Genomic DNA, 22,274 nt, shown 5'->3' on the forward strand with positions numbered 1-22,274 from the left:
TATGACCTTCTGGATACTAAGAAAGTAATAAAGTTTATCTGAATTATTTAACTGCCTGGATTATTTAAATAACATTTCTTCAATAGTGATGATTTTGTTTATTTTGCAAAACTTGTTTCAAACAAATACTATTTCATGTTAGGTGAAAAAAAGCATCTTGGGCCACAGAATTTACATTTGGATTTGTAACCTGAAGCAAGATTTTTGTACTGATCCAATTATAACAAAACCTCATTTTAACCAAAATGACAAAACCAGCAGGATAATGATAAATGAAGACTGTTATTTTAACAACTTCTGTTTGTAATTCAAATGCAGAATACAAATATAGCATGTTACATTGCAGTAAAAATTTCTGACATTGTTAACATTCTCCAGAATTTAAATGTCAAGTTATTTATATTTGAAAATCTGTCCTTCAATGTCATCCTGCTGGATAAGCCTAAACCATTTTGTTTTCTGCAAGAGTGTATGCTCACATGTTGGCTTGATGTTGTTGTACCAGTCTGTCAGTGCAAATATAAATAAAGACATTATTCAGCTAGAAGAAGATCTCTTAAATATAAAACATCCTCCCACATAATAAATTTTAGGTCTGAGGTAGGAGAGCCAGAGGAAAGAGGAACAGAACAGAATTCAGAGTCTCATAATTAGGTCACTCATCCTTGACCTTTTGGTAGCCAAAAGAAAACACAGTTTTAGCTGTTATAATTTATTTGATTTAAGAGTTACAGACAACCTCAAGTCTGTGGCATTGCAAGGCTGTTGGAAAGACTTTGCTCTTTATTCTTTTGTACACAACACCACTGCATAGGCCAACCCCAGAGAAGGCTGACCGAGACATCTGTAAGTAACACTAACTGCCTGACATTTTCAGAACAGAAAAATGTTTGTCATGTAATATAGTCACCTCCACGGAGGTTGTTTAGCTGAGACCTGCTTTTCAGCCTGTCCTGTAACCCATAATAGTGCCAGGCCTCTGAACATCTTCTTGGCGTGCCCTTCTCTTGCTCAGCATGGCCTTTCATGCAAGCATTTACTAGAGCGGATTATGGGGCAAACATACAGAATTGAATTGTGTCTTGGCTTGATGCCTGATCTTACAAGCTCATTCAAACGGCTTTAGCCTTTTAAAGGAGAATGAAGACGGGAAAATGAAAAGGAGAATCACACCTTCAAAGAATGTAAAATACCTCAGTGTTGCCAGATCTCCAGTAGTTTTAATTTCATAACTGCTATTGTGATATCTAATCAAAACCGTGGGTAAGACCAAGAATTTGGAATGCCAAAAACATCCTGCAAGGATCAGAGAAAGGACCAAATATAAGTTTTCTGATTATTATCACTATCTTAATAATATTTTATAAATAAATTCAAATCCAGCATATCAGTTTGACAGATAAGGGTTTAGTTTTGTGGTTCATTGAGACCAATGTATTTTTAGGAGAATCTGAACGAACAGAAGTTAGGAATTTGGCATAGGGTTGAGGGAATTAATTTCATTCAATTTATGAGCACGGAAGAAAGCACAAAAATGAGAGTGGGCAAAGAAAGTTTCCAAGCCAGCATGTTAGTAACAAACAGATCTTGAAGTGAGAGGTACATGACATCACCTTTAAGGTATCTTTTTTGTTTATGGACTACTTTAACAAATTACTTTCTTCCTCTGAACAAATGTGTTAACTGCCACGATAGATGACTACACAAAGAAATGAAAATTTTAATTAATTCTTACATGGTCCTATCCAGAATCTTTCTGTGCATGATCAGCAGAAAACCTGAACTATGTTGGAGAGACAGATCACATTTATCAGTATCACATACTTAGGACTGAAAGTCAAAAATTACACATGTGAATTGCCTATATCCAGGCTTCTTCTACAAAAGAAAATTGAATCTCACACTGAAAAATATACTTTGTTAATAGACAAATTTCTGTTTTGATGAGAAAGAAATTAAATTAATATGCAATAAAAATAGTATCTGTCCTTCTGAATGGCTAAAAAATGTCAATCAGAAAAAGAGAAACAATTTTTCACATTAAATGTCTTTACCTGAAATGTATATCCTTGTGATCGAGGAATCCAGAACATGTAAATAGTTACTCTGAAAAAAAAAATCAAATATTGTAAAATCTGTGCTTTTTATTATAGTGAATTTTGTGTGTGATTTCGTTATTGCTTATAGGCATTCTCTGAAATTCTCTTTGATACAAGGAAGTGTCCGGCTATTGCTGATTGAAGGGCAAATGTCAAGATTCAAATCAGATCACAAGCATGTACTATTACTTCTAGTCACTCAAAATATACCTCTTATGTGAAACATTTCAACACAAGACTCACTATGAAATGTTCAGTTAAATTTATATCCTTTATTGTCCCTAATACAAAGGCAGTATACTTAATACAGAGATAGGCAATTAACTAGAAATTACATGCTAGCCACAAAACCATTACTAACAGGAGCATCTTGAATGGCTGCACCATCTCACGCTGGCAATGGATCTCATATCAACACATGAAACTCTCATACTCAGCTGTTTCTTTAGCGGTAGGACTTATTTTGAACTTGCTTAATATTTTGTTTTTGTGGTATGCCTTTTGGGAGCAAAAGAATCTTATTGTAAACCTAGGATAACAGCTGTGCAATTCTATTCAAGCATATGAAATACTAAAAGCCAATAGAGTATTAAGACTTCCATGATAACATACCTCTTCTATATGTCCCAAGAATCCATTTAGCTTCATATCTTGAGCCGGAGAGCAGGTAGTCTGCTTCAACCTCAGCTGCTTCAGGTGCCTACTGCTCACCTCTCTTAATATTCCAAGACGAGCAACTGTTCTTAACATGTTTTAATCAGAAAAAGTTACCTGTGTTCTATATCTGCAGTTACCTACAACATAAAGGGTTTTACTCCTTAGCTACAATAGATGAAATATCAATCCTACTGAAGGCAGTAGAAGAGCTCATGTTGATTTGAATACAGCAAAGATTTTATCAAAAAGCTCAAAGGCCTGTCAAACTGAACATCTTCTTTGGAGAAAACCCTTCATTACCCTAAATGTCTACGTACACTGCATGTTAAAAAACTACATGTACTTGTGCAAGCTCTTAATTTCCCTACAGGCTACATTTATTTCACTGAATCCAGGGATTTCATAATTTTTATGTATATAAACCATAGAAAATACATAACAGATCAATACACAGCAAAATAATAATTTATCTGATTCCATTCTTAAGCAGTATAAATTTATAAAATAATACAAATCATAAATTCAGTACATATCTGTAAGGAATTCAGAGATTACGAATTTTTCTCATTTTGCTGTCTTTGCATGAGCAATTTCTTATGTATGTCACATAGGGGGTTTTAAATAATTTTGCATTATTAAGACAAGAAGACATTTTACATGACCCATGAAGTCCTCTATATTTGTGTAGCTAAGTCTATTTTTATTTGGTCCTGGGCAAGACTGACATGCTTAAAGTAAGTGACAAGGTTGTTGCTTGTCATGAAATAGTAAAGATCTGTTTTCTTCCCTATGTAAAACACTTGCCTTAAGACATTTCACAAGTTTTCATTTAAAACAGCAATAGTCATTTTGCTTGTCTCCTTGGAGTTCATGAATATTATTTTTTATCATTGTTCAATAAACAGGATAATGCAAAGCAATTGGAATACATTAATATTAATAAACTGACAATTTATAGACATTCTGAAGTAACATTTTGTAAATAAATCATAGATGAAGTAACATCTTGTGAATAAATCATAAACGCATGCGTGCACATATTTGCACACACCTGGGATTTATCATATACACAAGTATATGCATGTATACAGAAATATACTTCAAAACATATTGATTAAAAAAAATGTTGTTGTCAAAATAGAAGGAAACGTTACAGAAAACTATGATGGCAGAAATAAATAATCCCACCATCTGCTCCTTCTCTTGATCTTCCCAGATAAAGTGTGACTAGCATATTCTGACAAAAGTAGTAAAAACCCCCAGCACTAAAATAATTAATTTCTGACATAAGATTCTTCCAGTCTCTGTCACTGGGCCAAATATGACAATTCAGTAACACGTTTTAAAATGTCTTAGAGGTTTTTAACTCCTAGAGGTGTTTTAGAGAACCCAATTCAAAGGCTGAGTCCATAGTACTTCGTGACATCAATTGTAGAGCTTTCAAAAAGAATTCTGATTATCTAATTCCAAGAGTCCTCTTTCTTAAATTATAACAGCCTTTTACAGAGAGCAGTTTGGTACACAAAGGATACTCTTACTTCATTTTTGAATAATTGGATTGAGTGTACATTGTGTTTAGAAGCCTTGGACAAACACCAAACAGGTGGCCTTCCTGACTTTTCTGAATGCATCCATATCTAAATGCCTGCAAGGCGCTTCCATTTCAGATGCTGCTGCCTATACAGCAGGAAAGTGGGCAAATGTTAAGATACCTACATCTTCCATCTGCCAGTCCTTTGAACAGCATCACATGTCCTCACCTGACATCTGTACCAAGACAGATGGGATATGCTGTGCTTTGGCTGGCCTATACACCCTGCAGATAGGCTGGATCCACAATGACAAGCACATGAGGTCCAATTTTTCACCCCCAGAATTCCCTGGAAGTTTCTTCAAACCTGTCTCTGATCTTGATCCAAGGGCAAGAAACAAAGCCAGAGCGTGAATGAAGGCATGGACCCATGCTCAAAATGGAGAGCAGATGTTTCTGTTGTGTGACCCAACACTACACTGAGGAGAGCTGCCAGAGGTGTTCCATTTCTTCTGCAAGGTGTGAGACAACCTCATTCAATAGGAGCCCTGGAAGTAGTATTTATAGCTCAATATCTAAACTGCATGTGCAAGTACTTCATGTGTCAGCTTCTTTTCCACTGGCAATTGCAACAACTACAATTTATTCAGCATCTGCAAATGTAACCAGCAACTTTAATTTGTCAGCATAAAGTGACCTGACTTATAAAATCCAAAGCAAAATGTTCATTAGTACTCTGTAAATATAGACCACTAAGATAAGTCTCCTTCTGGCACTTCAGATTGCATGACTCTAATTAAAGATGTTCATGCTCTGCCAAAACATCTATAAATACCATTAAAAAAATGCATATGAGTGATGAAATAATAAAACCAAATCCTTGCACTATCGAAATTGTTATATGTATTAATAGATTTCCTTCTTTATTTACAATTAATCCTTTTTTTATTCCCCCAAAAATTATTTACTTGAATTGAACATTATAATATCCATTTTCCATTTCCATTAAAAGGCTAAATTCTATAATAATTTATTGTTCTGTCTTCAGAAAGGTAGGACTTTGCTATGATCTGAAGAACCTGTTATTCTCTCCTTCACAAATATTTACAAATGTGATGGAGGTCCTTTAGCAAAAATACAGTAGACAGAGCTTCCCCCTAAATTTCATATAAAGCCACTACAAATACTAAGTCAAATTAAAAATTATATTTCCATTAGCACGTTTCTTGTTTTTCTTAAAGGTCAATACAATTACTGTGCTCAGTGGTATCTGGAGTGCAATTTTGCTACCAACTGTTTACCGCCTTTTGGTCTTTCTGGTGTTCTTCAGCAAGCTCTCTGTCTCCCCCATCATATGTTCTTGCACCAAAGCCAGACAGGAGGTGTACTTGGCAGTTACATGATCCATATGTCAAGGAATGGAATATTTTCTCTTTTTTTTAAGCAATGGACTATGTCTAAGTACATGAAGATCCAATTTTCATCACTTATCAAATATTTTGCCTGACTAAAAGGAAAGCTAAGCAGCTAACTACATGCTCAGCATGGGGTCTGCTTCTCAATTCTTGTCTCTGCTGTCAAAGAACAATTTTTTTTAATATCTTTTGGTTTGGGGGCAGCTTGTTTCCTTGTGCATTTTGTAAATAGTCTTTCACTAGTTCCTAATGCGATCCATATGCAAGTCAATCAAAGGGCTGTATGCCCATGGCCACATGTGATTTGAGGCACACACTGGCCAAAGATCCATTCATAGAGCATTAATCAGAAATTAGAAATAAACTAAAGCCTCTTTGCTTCATAAAGGCAGTGAATTTTTATTGGCTGCTGTTCAGCAAATGGCAGGATTATATTACTCTTGACAGAGATTGCCTGTCCATCTGGCCACATGCATGCCTGCTGCCTGATGAGTGCTTTGATGTGAGTTTTGATTTTCTCACAGTAGCAGAAAGTATGCAGTCCTCTCTCCTCATCTGAAGTTAGAGTGTTCTCCTTAAAGCGTATCAATATTCCATAATGGTTGGGAATTTGGTTGTTACTGGCTCCTCTAGCCAGAGCGTAGACAAAAAACTACATTTTCTTTTGCCTATTATTATCTTACAGACTTCATTCCATTTTTATCTCAAAGCTTCAGCTAACCTTATTTCATAAAAAGATATACTGGTAGCTGTTCTTTACTCATCTCAAAAAATATGATAAAAATATTTCATTATTGATCATTTATTTGAAAACTCAAATTTATGTGTTAAATTTATAGGGAAAAAATGTAACTGATATAGGTAAAATGAAATGTGCATTAGTGATATTTATTTAAGGCGTGTTGCAGAAAAAAAATATCCTAGTAAGAACAGCATTCATCGTCATCATAACTCTGTCTCCTTTCTAGTCGCTCTGGATGTTTCTTTCCAAGTAAGAGGCATTTTACTTTACATACTATCTTAAGATATGTATTTATATTCCTTCTACTCTGGTATGAGCATTGAGTCGACAACAGATGCTTAAAGTATATGGCAATAATTGGGCTCAGGCACCCACATTATCATCTCTAGGGTTCTGTGACTCAGGATGAATGGCATTATGTAGACTGAAGAAAGTAAGCACTGAGTTCTGTTTTATTTTATTTTATTCTATTCTGAAACAAAGGATATTAGGAAGACTACATACATAAAACAGAATTCTTTATTCCATCCCAAGGAGTTTAAACAAAAGACATTAAAATAGTCAGCAAAATATACAAATTGTGTCCAAGTCAGTTATTTCTGGCCCTTTAGGTACACTTAGGGACACATATGTGGAATTGCACAAAATAACTGTTTCATATACGAGCTTCCCACATTACACTTTGCTTCAGTTGGGCTCTTTTTCTGTTATACACTCAGCTTTTGAACTGGATGAGAAAAGAGTTCAGATATCATCTACTTAGGAATGCAGGGACATATTTGGTCCCAGCTTGTTCCCGTTGGTTCTCCAGTGAATGTTTCTTCAATCTTTTTACTGTCTCAGAAATTCTATGTTTACTTTAAAAGGAAAGATAGATAAAAAGAGCAAAAAAGCAAGAAAGACCCTTCTTCTGTCATTGCCTTCCAGCAACTGTTCCAGTCAATGTTTATCCCAGACCTAATTCAGAACTAGAAATGACAGATATCCTGTGCATGAAAAGTGTGGCACTTCTAGTATTAGTCCAGCTTATTTCTACCCCAGAACTGCATAACCTTTTTTTCTCAGGATTTATATACAAAAGGCCTCCTCTTAGCTGCAGTGAAGTGGTCCCCACTTCTCTGTTTGGAGAAAGTTCTATTTCCTACAAATGATTTCTCTTTATTAATCAGTCAGAGAGTTTGACAGCGGATCTTGCAAGCAATGTTAATAGCTTGCAGTCCTTTCCGTGTCACTATGGAGGCTGCAGTCGAACGACTTATCATCAGTGGAAGGCTCAGTTCAGTCGCCCCTACCTAGGGGCAAGTAATGGGATTCATATCGCAAAGATAAAAGTATAGTCTAGATCTTGTAACAAACACCATTAGCTACCTCCAAAGCATAAAAATGACAAGCCCACCACAATGATTTTGAAAGAATTTTACCACTTGCTGTTTACAAATGCCCTCCTGTTGCAGAAGCTTAGGCAAATACTTTACTGTGAACAGACAAGAGAAGGCAGTGTTTTCAGCAATGATTCTCAAGTGTCTACATGCAATTGTAAGAGACTACAGAACCTCAGAAGTTCTTCTAGTCTATCCTCTCTCTCAAGGCTAGAAGAAAGGTAACTTAATCATCACTGACATCATATGTCTCTGTTCTTCTTAAAAGCGCCCTGAGATAGAGACTCTCAGACAAACTAGTCTCCCGCTTATCTGCCCTTACTGTTGCAAAGCTTTGCCTGTGTTAAAATCAAATGTCTCCAGCTGCTCTTTAAGCCTTTTACCACATGTTCTATCCCCAGTGAACAAAGAGAACACTCCTGTTTGTTTTTCCTATATTCAGAGTACATTGCCAAACTTTCCTATGGGTTTTGCCTCTCTAGATTAAATATACCTCTTCCCTTTTCTTTGCCATGGGATTTTTTTCAGCAAAATACATAAAAGTGTGTATCTCTATTTTGCTGAAAGTCTCATCAATTGTAAGGCTATCTCTGTAGGTTGTTTTTGCTGGTTTTAGCTGGAAATATTTCAACTGCTGCCTCCACTTGGAATGTCTTAGCTTGGTTTAGCTAAATTTCTTTCTACTTGTTTTTTTATCTTTTAAAGTATATGCTTATCTTTATGCTGCTATTAATATCTGTGCATATAATTGTTACATTATAAACATTACACAGATGTCAGCTGGAATATGCTGTGTTTTAATCTAATTCTAGACCTCCAATCCTTTTCAATATAGATGCCACTATCAAGAAAATCTTCTAACAATTCAAAGAAACAAAAAGAGAGGCAGAAAACATTATTTGTTTAGAAACTGAAATATGTACATTTTTATGTTCTGTGATGCTTACTGTGCTGGTTCTGGCTGGGGTTGAATTAATTTTCTTCATAATATCTATATGGGACTATGTTTTGGATTTGTGCTGGAAACAGCATTGATAATACAGGCATGTTTTAGTTATTGCTGAGCAGTGCTGACATAGAGTCAAGGCCTTCTCTTTTTCTCACCTCACCCCACCAGTGAGGAGGCTGCAGGTGCACAAGAAGTTGGGAGGAGACACAGCTGGGACAGCTGACCCCAACTCACCAAAAGGATATTCCATAACATGTGACGTCATGCTTAGCAATAAAACTAGGGGGAAGGTTGGCCAGGGGGATGCTGTCTGGGGACTGGCTGGGCATTGGTCTGTTGGTGGTGAGCAACTGTTTTCATTTGCATCACTCGTCTTTTCTTGGGTTTTATTTTTCTCTTTGTTATTTTCCTTTCCATTACAATTTTTTAATTATTAGTATTAGTATTAGTATATTTTATTACAGTTATTAAACTGTTCTTACCTCAACCCATGAGTTTTCTCAGTTTTACCCTTCCAATTCTCTTCCCCCATCCCACTGTGGGGAAGTGAGCAAGTGACTGTGGTGCTTAGTTGCTGGGTTAAACCACAACACTTACTAACGTAATAGGGACAAGACAAAGTCAACACTGATGTAATATTAGAAATGTTACTGAGTTATGTCTCAGTTTAGGCAAACTTTGTCTTAGTAATTTTAAGAGATTAATTATGTAAAACCAATCACTTTATTTAGAACATTGTCTTAAGTAAATAGAAATGGATGCTTGGAAACATGCACTGCAACTGATAATGATCAGCAGTATTCCCACTCTGAGTGATAAAAAACTGAAGAAAAGTTCTGAGGGGAACAATGTGTACACAGTTTTACACTTCTGATAATCCCAGAATATTTGCAAGTTGAAAAGAAGGTAAATGTAAAAGTAGCTCAAGATAAAATGGAAATTGGTGTTCTATGTAACATTTCACTTATAGGTCCTTAGCATTTTCTCCCAGCTTTACACTTAGGCCAGTTTCTGTCATGGTAGAAGAGAAGCTTAAATAACATTTGAAGTTCAAGAAATATCAAAGAACATCTAAAATATGTTTCAAAGCTATTCCCTTAAAATGTAAATGTGCAAAGATTATGTATGTATATTTGGTGTATAAATGAATTAAAGTATACTTAAAATTACTTCAAATAGATTAAAAAATCTTTCTTAACTTTAGGAACTCAATCCTGTGAAACTTAAAGCCTACTTAAAACAAATGATAAAATGTATTTCTGAATTAGATTTATTTCAAATAGTTATTTCTCAGATGTGAAAGATGTTTTGGGACTGTGGTAGTCTGTTTTAGATATCTATGAGTCTTACTACTTAAAATTCACTATCTGGCTAACCTCCAAAGACAAAATGTAAGCTACGTGTACTATGCAGTAATACAAAAAAATCAGGCAATAATCTGATGCCTCAGTGATAATGAACATGGGATAAAAAATCACAGCTAGGCAGGATAAGATAGATTAAGTATCTGTAGAGAAGAGTGTTGTCAGAATTCAGTCTCATAGAACACTTTAGGACTACTGTGGTGGAGCTAAACTGAAAGTATTTTGGAAATCAAGTCAAATGTACATAGTTGGGCAATACAGTAGTATCAACTACATATATTTAAAATGCTTTCTCTTGAGAACTAACACAATCAAACCAAAAAGCTTCAGTTAAAAAAAAAAATTTAAATTTGATTAGACACATACTACATAAGTAGAAATTTTTCCCAAGGAAAAGAGTAAAAGATCAACCATTAACCAGATATCATTCTCTGGTCCTGCAGCCAAATGGCACAGTGTGGCTCATGTCCACACACCCAGATTCTCTTCTCCCATCTCCACATTAACAGATATATGGTAAATACCATGTCTGGCCTTATACCAGTGGGTGGTTTGTTTGCATAGCCCAAAGTGGCACCAGGGAGTCTACTAAGTCAGGGCAGATGATCATGGGCTGGTGTTGGAGCCCAGGCCTTGGCTCTGTTTGATTCAGTACTACACACATAGCCTTCCAGATCAAAGACAGTCTGCTTCAATATTATAAATACTGACAAAGAGCTTCAGCTTACCCAAGCACATCCAAGATTGTTAGACAAGTCATCAAGCACAAGAAAGCTCATAACTTTAATATGAAGCAACTAATGCATTTCACAAAGGACTATTGTTGTCATAAAGTTGCAGGTACCAACTTCCATCTCATCATCAGCTCTCAGTCTGATTTCTAGCAGTAATAAATAAAATAGTCCTCTACTCGTTTGTGTGAAGTGTAAATAGTCCAATTTATGAGTCCATTCTGCTGATATATTTAACTGAAGAAAACATTGACCTTCAGCTATTTAGCATCTATGAAGAAAAATTTAAAGCTCTTGGAAACTACAGGGTCAAGTCATAGGAAGCTAATTTCCTCGTGGCAATCTTAACAGTAAGAATGAGGCAACAGGCAGCTCATGCACTTCTGACATCACAAACACTTCTGACAGGGGTTAATTTCATATCTGTCATGATAGCTAGTAATTGAGCATCAGGGTAATTGGAAGTAATGGCTTGTGTCAACAGTACTTCTCAGAAATGCAGATTTACGTGGTAAGATCTCTTGTTATATACAAAGTTTAATCAAGCCATGACTGTAAAAGGATCTGGATAGTATAGCTGTTGTGTCTCCTGCTAAAGACAGTGTTACAAAAATTAGACTGAAGAATCAGTTACAAAATTATTATTTTCATATTAGTAAATCAGGAATGTAAACAGGATAGCAAATCAGAATAGTAAATCAGGAATTAAATAACATAATTTCTTGGCTATCTTGATAACCTTTTTGTATGTGATCTGTAATAGATCTGTGTGATAGTGTAATGTAATGTGTACATGAAAATAGTTCATTGGTTCAGCCCTCTGTTTCTGGGACAAATGAGGTCATGAGACAATTTAAATAAGATTTTCTTTATACTGAGCATATATTTGAATAATTTACTAAATTGTAACCTTGATGTCATATGCAAACATATGATCAACAAAGCTATACAACTATACAACTAAACTTTTCCTGTAGTTATCACAAAAGTACTGAATCTTTCTGGTTTTACCATCATTGGGAACATTGGCCACAACTAAGAAGTTCCATCATGTGGAAAGTGGAGTTAGAAAATAAGCTTTTCATAAAATTGCAACAGATGTAGGGGTAGACACAGAGCATTGAACTTTGCCAATTATGAGCAATAATTTATCCATAAAGTATTTACACTTCATTGTTCTATGAATAGATCTAATTTTTTTACACCTAAAACAGATATGGAAGTACAGAGAACAAATAATTAGATTTGTAATTTGTTGTGAATTTTCAGCTGTAGGTTAATCAGCCAGAATATGGGTATAAAACATATTGTGTCATCCTGAAAAAGGAAATGAAATCCTAGAATGTGTGAAGGAAAGTATTACTGTTAGAGATAAGGAAGTATTAGTGCAATTAGACAAAGCACTGGTAAGACTTCCTCTACAATACTGCATTCACTGTTCTTATAGCCTATGATTAAGAAAGATTAATTAAACTGCAAGAGTTGCATAGAAGGGCTGCTAAGATGATCAGTGAAAAAAAGAGCTTATCTTGTAAGAGGAGACTAAAATAACTTAATGGAGTCTGATAGGGTATATCATTGCTCTCTATAAATACTTCAGAGGTAGATAAATGCTAAAGTAGGAGAAAGCTATTTAAACTAAAAGACAAGGTTGACACAAGAACAAATGAGTATAAATGGGAAAACTTAGGCTGGAAATTAGAAGAATGAGCGAGGTTCTGGAAGGTCTTAAAGAACAAATCTAACTAGTTTAAAAGTGAGACAAGAGAAGTTCAGGAACATAAGATGTTTGTGTAAGAATAGGAAAGAACTTGGCATGATAGCTAAGAAAATCCTTTCTGCTCTATATTCAAAGCTCCCTGGTATGAGCACCTGCATATTCCACATTAAGAACACAGTAAAACAATGACAATATTGTTGTTTGTTTGGTAAATGATAAAAGACTGTTAGTATTGATTAGCTGGGTGGTTCAAAATGCAATGTATTTCAAACTCTGGATTAATGATACATTGAAAACTTACTAAAGCTGGAGCCAACACTTTATCTGAACCCTTTATCTCCAGAAAAGTAGGAGAGAAAGAATGGGCCTTCGAGGGGTATTCTCTTTTTCTGTTTGTGTGGACACAGAACTGTGTAACTGGGAATACTGAGGGCAGAGGAAGGGGAGTCAGAAGCTAGAAAAAATTTTCTTCCATTTAGGGAAAATTTACAAAAGAAGCCAGTGAGAGACTTAACATTCACTACGGGCTGCAAAGCCAGCAAAAGAGGGAAGTCCAACTCCTTTGGACTTTCTTTGTCTTATTCTGACTTGTTATTGGTTTCATCCCTATTCCTTACACCTTTCACAATCTTTTTACCTTAGTTTCTTTCTATACCCACTCCTCGCCCACTTATTTCTTTCCTACTAATTTATTTGCTTTATTTTTCCTTTTTTTTTCCCCTTTATTCTTTTTCTTTTTTAACTCCAAAGTAAATTTTGGAACTAGCATTTGCCTTTTTTCCATCTGCCTGTTCAACAGCTTTTCTACCTGAAACAGTTTTGTTTGATTAGACTGTTAATTCCTTAGGATAAGTACAGTCTAATGCTGTGAATGTTGTATTGCCTAACAAAAAGGTGTCCAAGTTTCCCCTGACAATCAAACTTGACAGCACTGTAGTTATTTACAGGAATTAACAAAACATTGTGGAGAAGCTCAGCTGATTGCAATCAGCTTGTTATTTCTCATCTGCTGGATTTCTACTTGCCTTGGTCATCAATTTTTTGGTATCTTCTGCTGAGATATGAGAATACACTGTGTCTCAAGGCCACTGACATGTAAAAGTGAGATACTAAGTATCTGCAAATAATATAGGGCATGAACTTAATTTATGCCTCAAAAAAGGGCTTCTCTGCAGTAGTGAGAAATAAAATTGTAATATGCAGGTCCAGCTGACAGTCCAAATATAATAATTTATTTTTTCAATTATATATTTTGATACAACACTTTTAGGAAATTCTGTATCTGTTGCCCAGGGTGCTTTTTGTTAGGTACTCAACTTGGTTCGCTTTTATGGTCCAATTTGTTATTGTGACCAAGTTATTGTGGGTCGGCGTTGGCTGGCCAGCAGGTGCACACCAACCACTCTATCACTCCCCCTCCATCAACAAAACAGAGGAAAGAAAACCTACAACAAAAAGCTTTTCGGTTGAGATGAGTACAGGGAGGTGATTTACCAATTACCATGATGGATGAAACATATTTGACTTGGGGAAAATAATTTAATTAATTGGCAATTAATCAGAGTGGGATAATGAGAAATAAGAACAAATCTAAAAACGTCTTCTCCCACCCTTCTTCCCAGGCTCACCTTCACTCCCAACTCTTCTATTATCTCCTCCTCCACCTGCACAGCACAGGAGGATGGGGAATGAGGGATGCAGTCAGTTCTTCATACCTTATCTCTGCTACTCCTTCTTCCTCACACTGTTCACCTGCTCCTGTGTGGGGTCCCTCCCATGGGGTACAGTCCTCCACAACCTTCTCCAACAAAAGTCCTTTCCACAGGCTGCAGTTCTTCAAGAACTGCTCCATCATGGGTCCTTTCCATGGGATACAGTCCTTCAGGAATGGAATGTTCCAGTATGGCTTCCCCCACAGAATCGTATGTCCTGCCAGAAAAACCTGATGCTGCATGGACCTCTCTCCACGGCCCACAGTTTCTCTCAGGATTCTGCTCCAACATGGGCTTACCATGGGCAACAGCTTCAATCAGGGCATGTCCACCTACTCCACCATGGGGTCTTCCACAGGCCACAGTGTGGATATCTGCCATGGATGTCCCTGAGCTGCAGGAGGACAACCTGCAACACCATGGTCTTCACCACAGACTGGAGGGGAACTTCTGCACTGGTTGCCTGGAGCACCTCTACCGCCTCCTTCTTCTCTGACCTTGGTGTCTGCATAGTTATTTCTCTCACATATCCTCATTCCTCTCTCACAGCTGCTGTTGCACAGCATTTTTTTTACCCTTTTAAGTGTGTTATCACACAGTCACTACCATTGCTGCTGGTTGGCTCTGCTTTGGCCAGCAGTGAGTCCACCTTGGAGCCAGCTGGAACTGGCTCTGTCCAACACAGAGCAGCTTCTGGTGTCTTCTCATAAAAGCCATTCCTGCAGGCCCCCTGCTACCAAAACCTTGCCACATAAACCCAATACACCAGTGCATAAATTCCTCATATGTTTAGTATGATTCTCAGGATGTACACTTAACACTATCTAAAATTTCAGGTGCCAAGCTCCTTTTTTCTTCTAACATTTGAGGCATATCTATTTGCAGTTGAACATATTAAAAAGTAGCCTCACTATACGGTAGCATATACTCTATAAAGCTAGGCACTTAAAGTATAACATAAATACAAAAATAGAAGACAGGCCACCAGTGATCAGACCATGAGTCCATCTGGCACATTATTCAGTCTCCAGTCAGTCCAGTCCAGGCTGAACCCAGTAGACATACATGAACTTCTGGAAGAGAACAAGAACAGTGCAAGTGTATATGACATTTCCCTGGAGTATCCTCCCCGTCATTCTCTGATGTTTCAGCTCAGGGACTTTCCTGAGCCATGCAATTTGCCTCAGCTTTGTAACTTGCCTGCTTTGTAACCCTCAATGCATCCCTCTTTCAGGTACTCTCCCAATCTTCCCTTGACCTACACACATTTTTTGTACACACAGTCTTTTGACACAGGGTACCACAGGTCTATACTCTGTCACACATTTTTTCCTTGCTTTCAACCTGACTCCTAAAACCTTTGTTTGATAGTCCCTAGATTTTGTACTACAAGAGACCATTTACCCACTTCATACCAGTTATGATTTTATAGACCTCTATTACATGGTGCAAGGTTGTCCTTTTTCCACACTGATGAGCCCTGCCTGCGCAAGCCTTTGTCCTCGGTGTTGCATGCTTTTAATAATTTCTGCCTTTCTCTGAATCTTTTTTCAGGCCTTTTGTTCCATGTCGAATGGCACAGCTCCTAGTATTGACCCCTGCAGAACTTTCCTGGTCACTCCATTACAAGAACCACATTGAAATTCACATACCTCTACCCCTTATTACTTATCTTTCAAACAATCTCTTATGCATAGGAAAGGGTCTTCATGCTTTATGCCATTTTGCTTAAGTTCCAAAGTCTTTGGTAAGCACCTTTGTCAAAAGCCTTTCAGAAACCCAGGAAGACTACACTGACCTTTATCCACATGTTGGATGACTCCTTGACTCCAAAACAGGACTTTCCTCTGGAACTGCTTCAGTTTTTCCAAAGGAGAAAAGGAAGCAAGCTGACTTTTATGTTTACTGCTGTGATGTAGTACCTTACATAAGCTTTTTGATGTCATTATCACTTTTCAAGTCCTATTATCAATATTCGGCATTTTTAAAAATTAATCACTCAGTTACATCCATATGTTCACATTAAAAAAAATACTTTGGGAATAGACAATTTCACCACCATGCTCATCAGAATGTGCTGGAGTAAATTAGGTTGGAGTCTACGCTGGCATTTTGTCCCCAGATATCTTTCAGCTCTCCTCTGGTCAAGAATGAGGAATATTGCTATTTCTTTATTACTGTTCTTTCAACAGAAGACTTCAATCTCTATTGTTGTAATCTCTCATCTCTAATTAACATTAAATCACTCAAAACTTAAAAAAAAAAAAACTAATGCAGAGTCACTCTATTATGGTAAACTTTCCTATCTTCAATAAACAGTCCTTCATAAATCCATACTGAGTAGTAAGCTAAATTAACTAAATCAGAAAGTCACTTTAGAACAAGAATTCATTAAAGACAGTGACAGCTTGGTAGGACACAATGCACTACTCATTTCAAAAGCTATGGAGAAAGCCTCCCTTGATCAGAAACTCTGTTTACTTGCGGAAAGGGTAATTTAATTATCTATCTTCCTGACAAAAGGAATCCTTGTTGACTCAGGACGTAGATATTAGCATATAGGGAATTTATTGTTTCACTTAATCTAACAGCCCAACATCAAAGAGACTTTGCCCTATAAATGAGCACTGAAAAGTCAAAAAACAAACAAGAAAACAGGCAAAGGTTGAAAAAGAAAAGAGGACAACCTGCTGAAAGTCTCATTTTCCTGGCATCAATTTTGGTGAAGTATAGTCTACATCCGCTGTGCTTAAGGAAAGTATTTATCTTTGTAATACCCTGTTTCAAGTATATATTAACATTATTAGAAGTTTTAAACAGGCAATAAAAGTTATTCTCTCTTGGCCCAAGAAAGTTTCTTCTTTGTCTTTGCTGCTGCAGGTAATTGTTTATCCCATCACCTGGTAGTCGCCTCCTTAGGGGGCAGAGGACTGCTGCTAACTGCTCCAACTCTGGAAACTGACCGAGCTATTTCCTGATTGTTTATGACCAGAACACAAAGCTGCTTTCTTGCCCAAACTGTAGCTGAAGGAGTAGTGGTGAATTGTTTGTGGACAGCCTTGCCTCAAAAGATATCCCGTCTTCCCAGTCCAGTCTTCCACTGCTCACAATGTGGGGGCGTTACTGACAGCAGCAATACCACAAAATGCAGCAGGGAAGTTTTGGAGAGGCAAAATAACGCTTCTGTGGGAGAGAGATTGGAAATATGCTGTGTTCAAATGCACAGGAAGGAGTTAAACTTAAATGGTAGAGGGAGTAGGGAGTTCTCAGGTAAGTAAAATCTGTTTGGTTTTTGGAAAACATTACGCAAATAGTGTGAACGCAAATAATGTGAGGAGAGGACTGAAAATTCTTTTGCAGGACATTCATTCTTTGCAGGCCAGAAACCTTTAGTGGAATTTGGGTCATAAGTATATTTTGTGAAAGTGAAATAATGTAAAGAGGGAGAGAGGGAGAGAGGGAGGAAGGAAGGAGGGAAGGAAGGAGGGAAGGAAGGAGGGAAGGAAGGAGGGAAGGAAGGAAGGAAGGAAGGAAGGAAGGAAGGAAGGAAGGAAGGAAGGAAGGAAGGAAGGAAGGAAGGAAGGAAGGAAGGAAGGAAGGAAGGAAGGAAGGAAGGAAGGAAGGAAGGAAGGAAGGAAGGAAGGAAGGAAGGAAGGAAGGAAGGAAGGAAGGAAGGAAGGAAGGAAGGAAGGAAGGAAGGAAGGAAGGAAGGAAGGAAGGAAGGAAGGAAGGAAGGAAGGAAGGAAGGAAGGAGGAAGGAAGGAGGGAAGGAAGGAGGGAAGGAAGGAGGGAAGGAAGGAGGGAAGGAAGGAGGGAAGGAAGGAAGGAAGGAAGGAAGGAAGGAAGGAAGGAAGGAAGGAAGGAAGGAAGGAAGGAAGGAAGGAAGGAAGGAAGGAAGGAAGGAAGGAAGGAAGGAAGGAAGGAAGGAAGGAAGGAAGGAAGGAAGGAAGGAAGGAAGGAAGGAAGGAAGGAAGGAAGGAAGGAAGGAAGGAAGGAAGGAAGGAAGGAAGGAAGGAAGGAAGGAAGGAAGGAAGGAAGGAAGGAAGGAAGGAAATGCTGAGGTTAACAACTCAGTGTATTCCTTCTGGGATCTCTGCTGAAAATATTCAGTAGCCTTAACCTTAAGGTTAAGTGGAGTGTTTTACTCCTTTTCCTGTTGTGTGTATTTGTCAGGATTACTCATCCTTTGCCTTTATATTCAAAAGTGGGTTTTTTGCAATAATTTCTGATGTTTTGAAGCCAAAACAGCCAGTTTACTATTCTAGTTAGATTCTGAAGTGATCAGCATAAATCACGATCTGTTCTTATTCTGTGGAGGGACCCAAGGAGCTGCTTGGAGGTGCACACACGTCACACAAATGACAGTGTTCCCTCATCATATAGTAGTGTCTGGCTGTAACTGGCACAGCTATGGAAGCTATTTGGTCCACTTGCAAAGGGAGCAATTTCACACAGTCTGTGGATGCTGCCAAGGAATACTTCATGTTTAGAATGCCAACATAAATCTGAAGGTCACAGAGCAAGTACTTATGCTGCTCAAATAATTAATTATTTGGATCAAAGATCATGAAATAAGTATATAAGAAAAAAATGCAATCTTTGCATTTAAATCAACATCTGATGGCTTTAAAAATATTATTAGAAACACAGAAATATCATTAAATTACAGCAAGTGTAGATGGTTATAATAAAATATAAATAAAAGTACATAATGCTCATTACATTCAATAAGGGGAGACATAACAATTTCATTTACAGACTTGTTTTTTTTTAATCTCACAATTTTTGTGCAAAATTGGTCAATATTTTATTTTTGCTTGTTCAATATGTGAAGAGGATAGCTTTGCCTGTTGAATTTTCCCTGGAAATAACACCAGTATCAGCAATCATTTGATTTTTCAAAGATCTTTTTTTCACTTCAGTCTTCATAATGAAATGTTGTTTAAGGGGGTGATCCAGGAAACATAAATAACAAGTCATTTTGTGCAAATGCAGCATTTATACTTTCTGCATAATGTAAACAGTAACTTATGGTAGACACATTTTAATATCATTCTAATATCTTCTAAACATTTTTTTGCAAGAATATTAGACTTTTAGTAACTGTTTAATTCTGACACAGAGCAAGACAGAATGTTGTTTTGGGAGATAAAGATTAAAAAATATAGATTGCTCTTAAGCAAGAAAGTAAATGCTGATTATGAATATTTGTTAGAAATAATGACATACAAAAGCAAAAATAATGTCTAGTAATAGACTGTGCACGGCAGGAAGGACAAAGATTGAATAGAAGGACAAAGAGTGAATATTGGGGGCAGTAAAGAAGGGTTGAAGCACTAAGCTTTGTTGTATCTCTGTTTTGGTATTTCTGTCTTTATATTGCTTTTCCAGCTGATACATATGTTTAACTGCAAACAGCTGCTGACATGATAACAGGTTTAGCTGTAGTTTTAACAGTGCAATGGCAAATGCTGATATCCTTTACCTCATTAATCAACATAACCTCATTCAAGTAAACTTTCAGTGGGCTTGGGGTTTGACCTGTTTTAAGAAGTGACAACGTGATTTAAGTGAATTACAAATTGTAATTAAAAAATTTCACAATATTCAAAGAGCTCCTTATATCAGTCTTATTCCCTGTCTTTTTCATATACTATAGTATTCAAAAGCAATGAATGTATTTAGCACCGACAACATGTTTGTGCTCTTTTGGTTTGTTTTTTTTTTTAAAGTGAGGGGGTGTGTATTTGAGAGAGAAAGAGAGAGATGCACAGTAAGATGCAGTCCTGGAATAATTAATATTTCTGTTATTCTGAAAGGATGAAGCAAATATCTGAAAATACTTTACATTCCAGAACTGCCACATACTACTTTGCAATTGAATTTCCGTCATAAATGTGGTAATTCCTTTTACTACTTTAAAGTCATTTAAGCCTGTATCACCTTCTATTCTTTATTGCAAAGAAGAAGTTTTCTCCCAATAGGCCAAATGGGGTCTTTGAAGGTAAGCCATCTATCTGTAGCCTTCTTACTGCTGATACAATAGTTAGTGCATTTATTGTGCACGGATGTTATAAAAGGGCAGTTGCTTAATAAAGTGACTGGTTACACAAAAGGTCAAATTCCAAACTTAAAAGCACATGTCTTTTCCATTGACTTAATTTATTGGAAAAAATTGTTCCAGAGTCCTTCCTCTTAATTACCTTAAGAGTCTCATTTCATTTACAAATATCCAAAGATATTGTGCTGCCTTGCAGGTCACTGTTACACTTTGGTAGAGTGGTAGTGACCTTAGCAATGCTGAGGTAGAATAACTTTCTAAATGAATGGATTTCATGATGACAGGCTAATACAAAAGAATGAGGTCACTATATAAATTTTGCTTTAAACCATGAGTTGCATAAAGTAGAGCTCATAGAGTTGAGCTGATTGGAGATGACCATCTGGGCCACTAACAGGTGGTATCAATCAACAGTGAAGGAAGTAAATTACTGTTGAGTCTACATTTCTGGACCTGGGCAGGGCAAGAAAGAATTAACTGTACAGTCTGTATTGAAAGTCCGCTGCCAGAACTGGAGCAGGGATGGCTGGGAAAAGAAAGGATCTATTTCTTTTTTAAAGGGGTCAGGCAATCATAGAATTTTCTTTCTTGAAATCATGCTTATGTATTGCCTGACTGGTATAGGTTCAGTCCAGACTGACAAAGGTATCCAGGAAAAAAATAAATGTATTTGAGGCAGAATCTATATAAAAAATGAAAAGTACTTTTTCAGAGTTTTATTGTATTGTTATTATAAATTCTGTCCATTTGTTTGATCCAGCAATTATGAGATTTAGAAAATGCCAAGTATTCCTCCCCAAAGGATATGGCACAATACATTAAATTTTGCATTGTAACTAGTGGTTCTGAACTTTCTGCTGCAATTGTTTTGCTAATAACATTTGCAAAAAACACAGTCCAGGACTGTGGTTATGATGTATTCTCAATTCTCATTAAAGCTGTGTAAGAAAAGAAAAAATAACCCTGAAGACAGGAATGTAAAATGTCAATGCAAAAAATAAGGCAACAGTCTCACTTCTTACCTCAAGTGCAGACTAGAAAAAGTATAAAAGACAGTACAGTCCATAAAAAATGTACACAAAGAGATTGTGCCAAAGCATACACTACATTCATGCAATATGGCTGATTTGCTTACCACTCTACCCACATTTTGCCATCAATGCTGACATTGTACACTCTGTTATGTGTTTTGTCAGGGAAATAAGGGGTAATATTGGGAAGGTATTAAAGAACAATTTCAGCACTGGATCTATTCTGTCTTGTATTCACAAGGGTACAGATGCACAGTCCAGTGTTATTTTGAATTCCTGATTTGCATTCAAAGTGTGTTCCTGGCCAGGCTGCTCACGCCTGCCTGGGTTTATTTGGCATGTAACTGTTTTTATGAACAATATCATCTAGGTAAAGAAGTAGGGGGAGAGGCCAGTTCACTGATTTTATTGCTAATTTATTCTTTCCCCAAGAAGCCACCTTCTTTGAAAACTAACTGTGGTCATTCCTTTGCTGCTTCAGAATCAACTATAGCTAAGCCTGTGGTGCTACAGCCTTATATACACACAGTGCTATAGTGAAAGTCATCATGAAGACATATTTGTAAATATATATTCATAGAATCATAGAATCATAGCATCATTAAGGTTGGAAAAGACCTCTAAGATCATCAGGTCCAACTGTCAAACCAACACCACCTTGCTTCCTAAACCATGCCTGAAGTGCCATACCTACATGTCTTTTAAATACCTCCAGGGATGGTGACTCTACCACCTCTCTGGGCAGCCTGCTCCAGTGCCTGACCATTCTTCCAGTGAAGAAATTCTTCCTAATATCCAATCTAAACCACCCTAATGCAGCTTGAGGCCATTTCCTCTCATCCTATTGCTAGTAACTTGGGAGAAGAGACCAACACACACCTCA

This window comes from Phalacrocorax carbo, chromosome 1 (genome assembly GCF_963921805.1).
Source record: "Phalacrocorax carbo chromosome 1, bPhaCar2.1, whole genome shotgun sequence".
Classification (NCBI taxonomy): Eukaryota; Metazoa; Chordata; class Aves; order Suliformes; family Phalacrocoracidae; genus Phalacrocorax; species Phalacrocorax carbo.